Source organism: Scylla paramamosain, unplaced genomic scaffold (assembly GCF_035594125.1).
Source record: "Scylla paramamosain isolate STU-SP2022 unplaced genomic scaffold, ASM3559412v1 Contig19, whole genome shotgun sequence".
Taxonomy (NCBI): Eukaryota; Metazoa; Arthropoda; class Malacostraca; order Decapoda; family Portunidae; genus Scylla; species Scylla paramamosain.
Window position 1 is genome coordinate 791,719 of NW_026973684.1, and position 12,668 is coordinate 804,386.

The following is a 12,668-nucleotide window of genomic DNA, read 5'->3' on the forward strand; positions in this document are numbered from 1 at the left end:
AATCTTATTTTCATTGGTCTTGTTCCATTTTCATTGTATTTTCCAATCCTGTAAACCTCTTCAATTTGTTCAACTATCTCCTCTCCTTCCTCCACCACTTCTGCTATAATTTCCTTAGTCTTTTTTGCCTCTCCTTTCTCTCTAGCTATTTTCATTAGTAAGTTCTTCTCCTTGACCCCAAATACCACCACAAACATCTTTCTCTGTACGATGTCTCTCACAAGATTACTTTTTTTCCTTTATTTTAATCAATTGCTTTTCCATGTCCTTATTGTGTTCCTGTTGCTGTTGCCTTATGATCTTATCTATATTCACCTTTTGTTGTTGTTCTCTCTCTTCTTTCCAACTTTTGACTTCTGCTGTCACTGACTCTTTCACTTTCCCAACCTTAATCTCTCTCTCTCTCTCTCTCTCTCTCTCTCTCTCTTGTAAAGCTTTCTTTAACTCCTCTTTCTCTTCCTTGAGTTTCTTGATTTCTTTATAGTACTTCTTGTTTAAGTTCACTATTATTGTCACCTCTTCTCTCAGTTCTTTGTTTTCTTTTTCTCTTTCCATCTTCCTCTTCTTCATCTCTATTATATCACTGGATATCTTTTTACAATGCCACCACCCACCTCTCTCTCTTCCTTCCATGTCTTTATTATTGCTACTAAGTTATGAATTTATCATATTTTCACATTTTCTTCAATTTTCCATATTTGTTTATTTGTATAAGCTACACTGAGGTCTTCTTCCTTGAAACCCTCAAAAATGTTTGCTGTGTCCGCCAACATCTTCCTTCTTGGTATCACTGACAAGACAATGTTTACCCATACACTACTCTCCCATTCACCTTTTTTGCTCACTTCCCAATTTACACTTCACTTCCCCTGCACTCACACATCACACAATTCCCTCTTATAGAGACAGGACTCAAGCTCGGCCCCCTGTACAACCAAAACTTAGGTAACCCCTTAGAGCTGCTGTGGATGTGTCCAATTAGCTGGGCAGCACAGTGTGTGTGTGTGTGTGTGTGTGTGTGTGTGTGTGTGTGTGTGTGTGTGTGTGTGTGTGTGTGTGTGTGTGTGTGTGTGTGTGTGTGTGTGTGTGTGTGTGTGTGTGTGTGTACTAACAATACAGGGTGTACCATGAATTAAGGTACATACCTTAGGATATGATAATTCAACTAATCCTAAGTCAAAAATACTCTATACACACACATGCTGTTTGCTTTATTTTGTGAGAAATTAACCTGTAAGTTGTGTATTGTGGGAGTGGCTTCCCTGGGATCAGTCTCCTGATGATGGATAGGTGGTGGAGGCCCACAGGAATAGCCAGCAAGATCCCCTCACCTAACACCAACAGATTTCTTTCCTTTGGGGACTCATGAAATCCTTGGTGTACAAGAACAAATCACGTTACAGAGAGGAGTTGATTCACAGCATTAAGGAAGCTGCAGAGCAGATAAGGAATGACAGGAGCAAAAAGATGCACTTTGGCTATCACTTGATTGACAAGGCTTGCCATTTAAATGTCAAGATGATAACTGTCAAAGGGGATGACATTTGCAGTGAACTGCCATGTGTGTTTTAAAAAGTAGCACTGAATAACCGCTGTATTGTTGTGTTACCTGCACATTTTCTTCACTGGCACATACAAAAATTTAATCTGTTATTTGCTATTTCCTGTAAGGATTTGACTGCATACAATGTACACAAAAATTTATCACTTAATGCTATGCAGCATCACGCGAGTACGTAGCGAGCCAAGGAGGGGAGGAAGGAGGCGGAGGCACACCCAGGCAAGCAGCTCCCGCAACTCACAACTTAGCTACACATTAATTTCTCACAAAATAAAACAAAACACAGCATATGTATATAGAGTATTTTCAACTTAGAATTACTTGAACTATCATACCTAAAGTGTGTACCTAAACTTGCAGGACACCCTGTAAAAACTAAGAAAAACACAACAATCTACTGCTAAAACACAGGGCATTACAAGCTTAATTCCTATACAGTTATTTCCAGTAGTCAGGATAAAGTCAGGTTACACTGGTTTAGGTAACATAAGATAAGACTAGATTCACATGCATACACATGCAGGCACACTATATGTACACACCAGCATATGTGAGGAACTGGTACAGCCTGTCCTGGGAGTCCACGTACCTTCCTATCTTGGTCACTTCAGACGCGCCTCTTCCGGTAACGCAGACAGTGACATTCATGGGGCCGACCAGCTTAGCCTTGGAGCGACAAGTAACCTTCTCCCTTGTCAGTGTGTCACAGAGCTCCAGGTTGTCGTCCACTATATCACAGGGGACGCCTCCAACAAAGGCCCTGTTATGAGAGTTAAGGATGTGAGGTAAGGCTACAGCTTGAAATGTGCATTCCCCAATATCCCAGTGCCTTTTCTTTATTAACAGGCTCTAATAGTGTTTGGAGCTCCCCTGATTGGAGTGGTAATTTAAAAGATTTTAGTGGATGTTATCAGGGTTTTCAAGGGCATTTTCATGATTCAAGTAATGGTTTAATAAGGTTAGTAATAGTTTAACAGACTTTAATTGATGTTACCAGGGTTTTCAAGGGTGTTTTTATGATCAAGTAATGGTTTAATAATGCTAGTGACAGTTTAACAAGTTTCAGTGGATGTTGTCAGGGTTTGCAAGGATGTCTCTGTGATTCAAGTAATGGTTTAAAAGGGTTAATGATACTGTAACAGGTTTTAGCAGATGTTGTTATGGTTTGCAAGGGTGTTTTCATGATTCCAGTAACAGATTAAGGAAGGACAGTGATTAAAACTAAACTAAAAACTCCACAACACAACACATACTTGGTAAAAACATTCCCACTCTTAGCTTCACTGGAGACAAGATCAGTGTTGTTATGGTTTGCAAGGGTGTTTTCATGATTCCAGTAACAGATTAAGGAAGGACAGTGATTAAAACTAAACTAAAAACTCCACAACACAACACATACTTGGTAAAAACATTCCCACTCTTAGCTTCACTGGAGACAAGATCAGTGTGGTCAAGCTTGCAGTGTTTGCTGTTGTGGAAACTGCCATGAAGATCCAAAAGAGAGCCTGGCAATGACCAAAGAAGAGCTACTGTCTCAATAGTATGTGACCTTGCCCAGCCATACTAAGGAGAGAGTGACACAGGAGGATGAGGAGATGAGGAGATGAGAGGAGACATGAGAGAAAATGTAGAACTGGGAGAGAAAGGGAGGAGGAGATGTGTACGAGTGCAATACATGCTGTGGGTGTAAGGGGATGACCTCTAATGAATGGAAGAAGGGAATAGAGTGCTAGAGAGAGAGAGAGAGAGAGAGAGAGAGAGAGAGAGAGAGAGAGAGAGAGAGAGAGAGAGAGAGAGAGAGAGAGAGAGAGAGAGAGAGAGAGAGAGAGAGAGAGAGAGAGAGAGAGAGAATGAGAGCATGCAAGAACATAAATAAATGGAGAGAAGAATAGTGAAAGAGATGAGAGAATGAGTTAGTGCATACAAAAATGAGAAAACATGCATAAACAAAAATAAATGAAGCTCAGAATGATGAGAGAGAGAGAGAGAGAGAGAGAGAGAGAGAGAGAGAGAGAGAGAGAGAGAGAGAGAGAGAGAGAGAGAGAGAGAGAGAGAGAGAGAGAGAGAGAGAGAGAGAGAGAGAGAGAGAGAGAGAGAGAGAGAGAGAGAGAGAGAGGAAGAGAAAAGTGGGGAGACAAATGCTGAGAGAGAAAGAGATGAGAGAAGGAGAGAGTTGGTGTACAAATCTGGCTGTTGTAGCTGCCCAAGCTGAATAAAAAGATACAAGTTAATGGTATTTTCAAAGGACACATACCACTTAAAGTTCAAAGAAGGGATGGATGCAGATTAATTCATGTGTGTGTGTGTGTGTGTGTGTGTGTGTGTGTGTGTGTGTGTGTGTGTGTGTGTGTGTGTGTGTGTGTGTGTGTGTGTGTGTGTGTGTGTGTGTGTGTGTGTGTGTGTGTGTGTGTGTTTCCAGATTTCTGCAGTACTTTGCAGGAAACTGTTCTTCTTAATATCCTCCTACACACACCCTTCTTCTTCATCTTCTCATGCCCTCTCGTGCTTCTAGTCTCTCACCACCAAATTACTCTGGTCCAATTTTTCACAGTCTGACAAAATCCAATACAAGGCCATCAGATCACCTCTCTCTCTTCTCTTCCAAGGGTGGGTAGGTTTAGTTTGTCTCTCTTCACATGATAAGTCTGATAGGTTCAGAGACAACTTTGTCGCTGCTCATTGTATTCTTTCTAATTTCTTTATGTCCCTTTTAGTGCTGGGAGACCACATCGCTGCTGCATATTTCAAACTAGGTCTTATCATTGTCAGTTACATCCCTAATCATCTCTTCATCCAGGTAGTTGAATGTTGTTCTTATGTTTCTCACCAGATTATATGTTTCCCCTGTCTTTCTTCTTACATGTACCTCTGAGGACAACTTATCAGTGACAGTAATTCCAGGGTCTTTCTCTTCACTCTTCACTTTTATTTCCTCATTACCCAATTTATAACTGAAGACTGGCATCACACAACTATGCCCAAACTTTAACACTCCTCATCTTTTTATGTTAAACTCCATTTTCCAAGTGTCACTCCAATCCCAAATCATATTCAGATCTCCCTGTAGAGCTTCACAATCCTCTGTCCTCTCCACTTTTCCCATCAATTTTGCATCATCAGCAAATAGACTCATGTAACTATTCACCCCTTCCATCACATCATTCACACAGGTAGCAAACATGACTGGTGGTAGTACTGAACCCTGCAGAACACCACTAATTACCTCTCTCCATGATGACTTTTTATCTTTGACCACTGTTCTCATTTCCCTTCCTCTCAGAAAGTCACTGATCCAATGTAGGAGTGCTCCTCTCAGCCCACCAGACATTTCTCATTTCCACAACAGTCTACTGTGGGGCACCTTATCAAAATAAACACAATCTGCCTATCCCTCTCTTTCTTGTACCATATCTATGACTGGATTAGAAGCATCTTAAATTTGTTATACATGACCTTCCTTTCCTAAATCTGAACTGTCTGTCTGTTAATATTTCTCTCTTTTCCAGATATTCACTCCATCTTTGCTTCACTATTCTTTGGCACAATTTTGCCACTACACTTGTTAATGATGCTGGTCTATAATTAAATGGTTTTTCTTTGCTTCCACTCTTATATATGGGGACTATACCTGCTTTTTTTCCAATGTTGGGCACCACTCCTTCCCTTAATGAAGTTATGATGAGTTTGTAAATCATGTGTGCAGGTTGATCTCTGCATTCCTTCACCACCCAATCAGACACTCCATCAGGTCCCTGTGCCTTCCTCACATCCAAGTCTTCCATCATTATTCTTACCTCATCCACTGTTACCTCAATCTCACTCACTCTTCTACTCTCACATCTGCTGTCACCAGTCTACCAAATGTTCCCTCTCCAATGAAGACACTGAAAGAAGTCATTCAAAACCTCTGCAATTTGTGCTTCTTCTTCAACATGTTTACCATTTATTTTCAGTTTGTTGAACCCATTCTTATTCTTCATTTTACCATTCTATAGAACATCCTTGGTTCATCCTTACATATGTCTATAATATCTTTTCATGAATTCTTTATTTCTTCCCTCCTTAGAGTGTTCATTTCTCTCCCTTTTATATGTTGACTCCACTCACACTCACTTACATACTGCTCATCTACCCTCCCTCCCTCCTTGTCTTCCTCCTCCTCCCTTTCTGCCATCTCTCCCATAACTCCTCTGCTTTTCCTTCCTTCTCCCTTGTCTCCATATCTCCACTTACCTCTTTCTCTTTCTCTTCTCTCTCCCTAACCCAGCCACTCTCTCTCTCTCTCTCTCCCACACACACACACACACACACACACACACACACACACACACACACACACACACACACACACACACACACACACACACACACACACACACACACACCTTTTTTCCATCTGGTTTCTTCTGCAACATGAAAACCACATCCTTCTGATATTAGTACTTAATTCTCCTCAGAGCCACCACCACCACCACCACCACCACCACCACCACTGCCACAACCACTATCATTATTTTCACCTTTATCTTTACTCAGGTGGTGTTGTTGTGGTCTCCAGGGGCATTTTCATGACTGACAATGCAAGGATTTTGCAAGAGAGAAAGAAAATGCCCCATGAGAATTTTGGTGATCATCTGTATGGCCTTTGAAAATGTTTTTTTATGAGAAAGCAAAGCATTAAGAATACAAACAAGATAGAATTAAGCTAACACAGGAAGCTGGTAAGTTAGTTTGTTGTATACTAAATGCAAGGTCTTGTTTCTGGAAAGTTGTGCTTCAGGTTCAATCCAGTGACTGTCAAGATTAACACATCTTCCTCATAAAACTTTTCCTACAGTGCAGTACTCGTATACTATAATAGATACAAACACATACAAAAATAAATATTACTACTACTACTTTTCTCCTGTAAGAAGGCCACTGGCCAGGGGCAACAAAAATTTTGAATAAAAAAAGAAAAAAAAAAAGCCCGTTTTACTACTACTCCAGTAGTAGTAAAACTATATAGACTACAGACAAATGAGTAGTAAATACAACATTAAATCAATCCTTTAGGACCAAACCTAGGCATGTTAATACATCACTGGAATTCTGTCTGCTGCTAATCCCATCATACAGAATCATTAGCTATTTGTGGTGGGTTCACACGGCAGAGGCTTCACGCAGCAGCAGCACCACCACACGAGTAGCAGGCACACGCACCACACTCAGCCAGGAATGCACTTTCCAAAGCAACTGTGGATAATGAATAAAGAAAAAATAATAATTAGCCTTGAATTGATTTTCCAGAGCACCTGTGAACAGAGAAGAAATGAATAGAATAGTAAATACTTCACAATAGTAAATGTGGCTACATTTCAACATATTTTTTACCTGGCTGGTCTCACAAGAGAGAACCCCTTCAGGGCCAGTTCAGGGTCAGCTCACCAGCACTATCAAAATGACACCAAAGTCTGTACATGCTTATCTAACTGCCTGGCAAGTGTGCTATCAGCCCAAGACAAATAATAAATCTGACTAGCAGCACAGCGTATATGTCACCAGCAAGAATCAAACAGATGTACACCTGAGAAGTTGGACAAACTGTACCTAAAACCATCAACAGAATTAGATTCAGGCACACTGTTAGCAAGAAAATTCCAGATTCTCATCACTCTGAGAAAAATGTGTGCCTGGCATCACAACAACTATAAGGAATGCTGACAGAAGTGGCTGAGATGAACAGGTCTGCTGCATTAACTGTATGGACGGCCTCTAGTGCTGACAGCAGTGGCCGAGGTGTACAAGTCTGTTGCATTAACTGTATGGATGGTCTCTAGTGCTGACAGTAGTGGCTGAGATGAACAAGTCTGTTGCATTAACTGTATGGATGGTCTCTAGTGCTGATAGAAGTAGCTGAGATGAACAAGTCTGTTGCATTAACTGTATGGATGGCCTCTAGTGCTGACACAAGGGGGCTGAGATGAACAGTGATTGGGGAGAGTCCATGAAAATATCTTCCAAATTTAATAATAAGATCAACCCATAATAGTTTCTCCCTTTGAGTGAATAAAAGTTCAAGGCCTTGAAATGCTGAACGGAAGACATGTTCTCAAATCCTTGAATTCTTTTCGCCCACTGTCTCTTACCTGACTCCAATAGTCTGAGGTGAGAGACACAACCAGAATTCCAGGCTGCAGAATAAGCATGACAGGCTTGAGAGAAACCACAGATGACGTTTACTAGCCAATACCATCCCAGCCACCATCTAACTCACACCTAGCACAAGGAGGGATCTCAGAAGTAGCAGAGAGAGAGAGAGAGAGAGAGAGAGAGAGAGAGAGAGAGAGAGAGAGAGAGAGAGAGAGAGAGAGAGAGAGAGAGAGAGAGAGAGAGAGAGAGAGAGAGAGAGACAACAAAGAAAAGTTAATTACCAAACAAGACACAATACAAATTATACTCAGTAGAAAGAAGAATGAAAAATACCAAATTATATATATGTGGAAAATAATTATTGCTAACCAGACTGTCCCGCCCAAATCTGAACCCATGACATGCACTCACTGCAAAGCACGATCAGGAAGGAATAAGCGTGGCCACCTCACCTCCCTTCAAACTGCCACACCAGTATCAGAAGCCTCCAGCACAGCAGTGTTGCAACAAGGGACACCCGCCTGTTCACCTCCCTCCCGGCACACACCGTGACATGAAGGGCGTGAATACCAAACACTTACAGAGGAAGCTGGACAAATTCCTGGTCACAATCCCCGCCCTGTCAGGAAGCGAACACAACACTGGCCAAGGTTGTCTCTGTCACTGGACTTTCTTTCAAGACAAGCAGTTTTGTTGCTTTACGAATGGCGCCACACTTGTTAGGCGTGTCCGATAATCTGGTACATGTAACAGTGCATGTTCCACTTGAGTTTGGTTGCGTGACACGCAGCACATGTCACACCTCCGATGTCACACCGCCTGTCGCCGCCTGCCGCTGCTGGTGTCATCTTCCTAGCTGTCTGCTCTTTGTTTACAAATGAAAGCCGAATTGCTGTGAACACTTTAAAGATCTGTTTCAACCCTATATTTGACTAATCTTTTAACCAAGTCTTCAGCCATGTTCCTCTTCCTCTCTAGGGCTGCAATGATGCCCCTGCATCGTCACTTTTATGCTCTGGGGGCTTCCTGTGAGCCAACCACAGGCTTGGTGGCTGCCCTGCCTCCTTCAGGAAGGCACAAGTGAGGCGGGTGACTGCAGGCTGTAGTGAGGGGTGTACGCCCCCCACCCCTCGCCAGCTGGGTCAGCAGGTCAAAGGTGTTGACGCCCAGGGCCAGCAGCGGAGACTGTTGGGCTGGCACCTGGCTGGCCAATGGCCTTGTAGTGGCCAGCAACTGAATATATCTCGCTGGGAAACACTTAAAACACTTTATTACGTTTACCTATAAATTCACACTTAATTATGATTCCATAGAGAAAGACTGGCAGACATCACATATATAAATATAGTTTTTTTTGGTCATGAACTTAAATCTATAATATTCTAAATACACATATATAAAACATAAACAGTTTAAATGCAATGAAGAATATATATATATATATATATATATATATATATATATATATATATATATATATATATATATATATATATATATATATATATATATATATATATATATATATATATATATATATACACACACAAATAATGGAAATATAAACTTCCAAGTATAAATATTATATATACATAGTAACCGTAATAGTAATAATGATAATAATGATAATGATAATAATAATAATAATAATAATAATAGTAATAATAATAATAATAATGATAATAATAATAATAATAATAATAATAATAATAATAATAATAACAATGACAATAATAAAAATAATAGTAATAATAAAAAAAAAAATAATAATAATAATAATAATAATAATAATGATAATAATAATAATAATAATAATAATAATAATAATAATAATAATAATAATAATAATAATAACATGGACAGAGAGTAAAGGTAATTACAATAATAAAAGGAATATTGAAGATTAATAATAATAATAGTGCATAAAAAGAGTAATTGGAGGGTAAATGCTTCTTAGATATATAATAATAATTGTGGGTAAAAAGTATAATTAGAGGATGAATACATCTATCAATACATCTATCAACAATACATCTATCAGCAATACATCTATCAAGTCACTGCTGCATCACCAACACTACATCTATCAAGTCAGTGTTGCATCACCAACACTACATCTATCAAGTCATTGCTGCATCACCAACACTACATCTATCAAGTCACTGCTGCATCACCAACACTACATCTATCAAGTCACTGCTGCATCACCAACACTACATCTATCAAGTCAGTGCTGCATCACCAACACTACATCTATCAAGTCACTGCTGCATCACCAACACTACATCTATCAAGTCACTGCTGCATCACCAACACTACATCTATCAAGTCACTGCTGCATCACCAACACTACATCTATCAAGTCAGTGCTGCATCACCAACACTACATCAATCATTAGAAGCTACACCATCACATACACTGGTCATCACACGCCAGGCTGACAAAAAAAATGAGAAGCAACACCTAATCCAGTATACACCAAATAAAACACTTCACTACCACCTACACTCGTCATCACATGCAAGGCTGACAACATTGGGCATCCACTACTGCGCCCTGAGTCGTGGTGTTGCCTGGAACTAGACAGGTGTCAGCCTTGCAAGGCAGCACCATGCGGCACAGACAGGGGACTCGAGGGGAATGTAATACTGACACAATATTGAACAAAACAACAAATCATACATACATTAAATAATTACATTAAAATAAAGCATACTCGTATATTGTTTTTATCCTATTATCTTCACCCGATTTTCTTCTTATTTTCCCTTACTATCGATCCCCTGATAAACCTAAATCTAAACGTAAGAGAAGAGAAGAAAAGAGAAGGTAAGAGAAGAGAGAACAGAAGAGGAAAGACTACAGAAGAGGAGAGGAGAGGAGAGGATAGAGAAGAGAAGAGAGGAGAGGATAGAGAAGAGAAGAGAAAAGGAGAGGAGAGGAGAGAAGAGAAGAGAAGAGAAGAGAAGAGGAGAGGAGAGGAAAGAGAATAGAAGAGAAGGGAAGAAAAGAGAGAAGAGAAGAGAGAAGAGAAAAGAGAAGAGAAGAGAAGAGAGGAGAGGAAAGGAGAGGAGAGGAGAGAAAAGAAAAGAGAAGAGAAGAGAGGAGAGAAGAGAAGAGAAAAGAGAGGACAGGAGAGGAGAGGAAAGTGGAGAGGAGAGGGAGAGGAGAAGAGAAGAGAAGAGAAGAGAAGAGAAGAGGAGAGGAAAGGAGAGGAGAGAAGACAAAAGAAAAGTGAGGACAGGACAGGACAGGCGAGACGAACGAGAGAAACAAGCGTAAAGCGAGACGAGACGAGACGAGACGAGACAAACGAGACGAACGAGACGAACGAGACGAGACGAACGAGACGAACGAGACGAGACGAGACGAACGAGACGAGACGAACGAGACGAACGAGACGAGACGAGACGAACGAGACGAACGAGACGAACGAGACGAACGAGACGAGACGAACGAGACGAACGAGACGAACGAGACGAGACGAACGAGACGAACGAGACGAGACGAACGAGACGAGACGAACGAGACGAACGAGACGAGACGAACGAGACGAACGAGACGAACGAGACGAGACGAACGAGACGAACGAGACGAGACGAACGAGACGAGACGAGAAGAACGAGACGAACGAGACGAACGAGACGAACGAGACGAGACGAACGAGACGAACGAGACGAACGAGACGAGACGAACGAGACGAAAGAGACGAACGAGACGAGACGAACGAGACGAACGAGACGAACGAGACGAGACGAACGAGACGAACGAGACGAACGAGACGAGACGAACGAGACGAACGAGACGAGACGAACGAGACGAACTAGACGAGACGAACGAGACGAACGAGACGAGACGAACGAGACGAACTAGACGAGACGAACGAGGCGAACGAGACGAGACGAACGAGACGAACGAGACGAACGAGACGAGACGAACGAGACGAAAGAGACGAACGAGACGAACGAGACGAACGAGACGAACTAGACGAGACGAACGAGACGAAAGAGACGAACGAGACGAACGAGACGAACTAAACGAGACGAACGAGACGAACGAGACGAACGAGACGAGACGAACGAGACGAAAGAGACGAACGAGACGAACGAGACGAACGAGACGAGACGAACGAGACGAACGAGACGAACGAGACGAACGAGACGAACTAGACGAGACGAACGAGACGAACGAGACGAGACGAACGAGACGAACGAGACGAACGAGACGAACTAGACGAGACGAACGAGACGAACGAGACGAACTAGACGAGACGAACGAGACGAACGAGACGAACTAGACGAGACGAACGAGACGAACGAGACGAGACGAACGAGACGAACGAGACGAACGAGACGAGACGAACGAGACGAACGAGACGAACGAGACGAACGAGACGAGACGAACGAGACGAAAGAGACGAACGAGACGAACGAGACGAACGAGACGAGACGAACGAGACGAACGAGACGAGACGAACGAGACGAACGAGACGAACGAGACGAGACGAACGAGACGAAAGAGACGAACGAGACGAGACGAGACGAGACGAGTGAAAGGGACATGACGAGCGAGACCAGACGAACAGGACGAGACGGGAGACAAGACAGGAGAGGGGAGGGGAGGAGAGGGGATCAGAGGAGAGAGGAAGAGACAGGACAGGAAAAGATGGGAGGGGAGGGGGAGGGGAGAGGAGAGAAAGGACAGGACAGGACAGGACGGGACTTTACAAGACGAAGAGACAAAACAGGACGGGACGGACAGAACAGAACAGAACAGGACGGGACAGGACGGGACGGGACGGGACAGGGTAGGACGGGACAAGACAAAGCAGTATGGGAAAAAAGGAGAGGAGAGGAGAGGAGATGGGAGGAGAGGACAGGAGAGGAGAGGAGAGGAAAGGATGATGACTTTTTTTTTTTGTTCATTTTCTGCTTTTATTTCTTCTTCAATTTCTTTCTTGATTTTGGTCGCTGA

General features: G+C 42.2%; 1 protein-coding gene across 11 annotated transcripts in view; it reads right to left on the reverse strand.

Moving 5' to 3' along the window:
* The window catches only part of LOC135097422 (uncharacterized), a 48,678-nt gene extending 39,740 nt beyond the window's left edge, over positions 1–8,938 (reverse strand). For 3 of the 11 annotated variants that reach the window (XM_063999307.1, XM_063999317.1, XM_063999316.1), the window contains exons 1-4: positions 8,275–8,936; positions 6,625–6,796; positions 2,815–3,066; positions 2,151–2,321 (exon numbers count right to left, since the gene is read on the reverse strand). The gene's annotated coding sequence lies outside the window, so the exon portion shown is untranslated. Of the gene's footprint in view, positions 1–2,103; positions 2,322–2,814; positions 3,348–6,624; positions 6,797–7,689; positions 7,891–8,274 lie in introns of those variants that run through there. The other 8 variants (XM_063999313.1, XM_063999315.1, XM_063999314.1 and 5 more) reach the window with 7 other exon arrangements.
* Between the last annotated feature and the right edge of the window lie 3,730 nt (positions 8,939–12,668).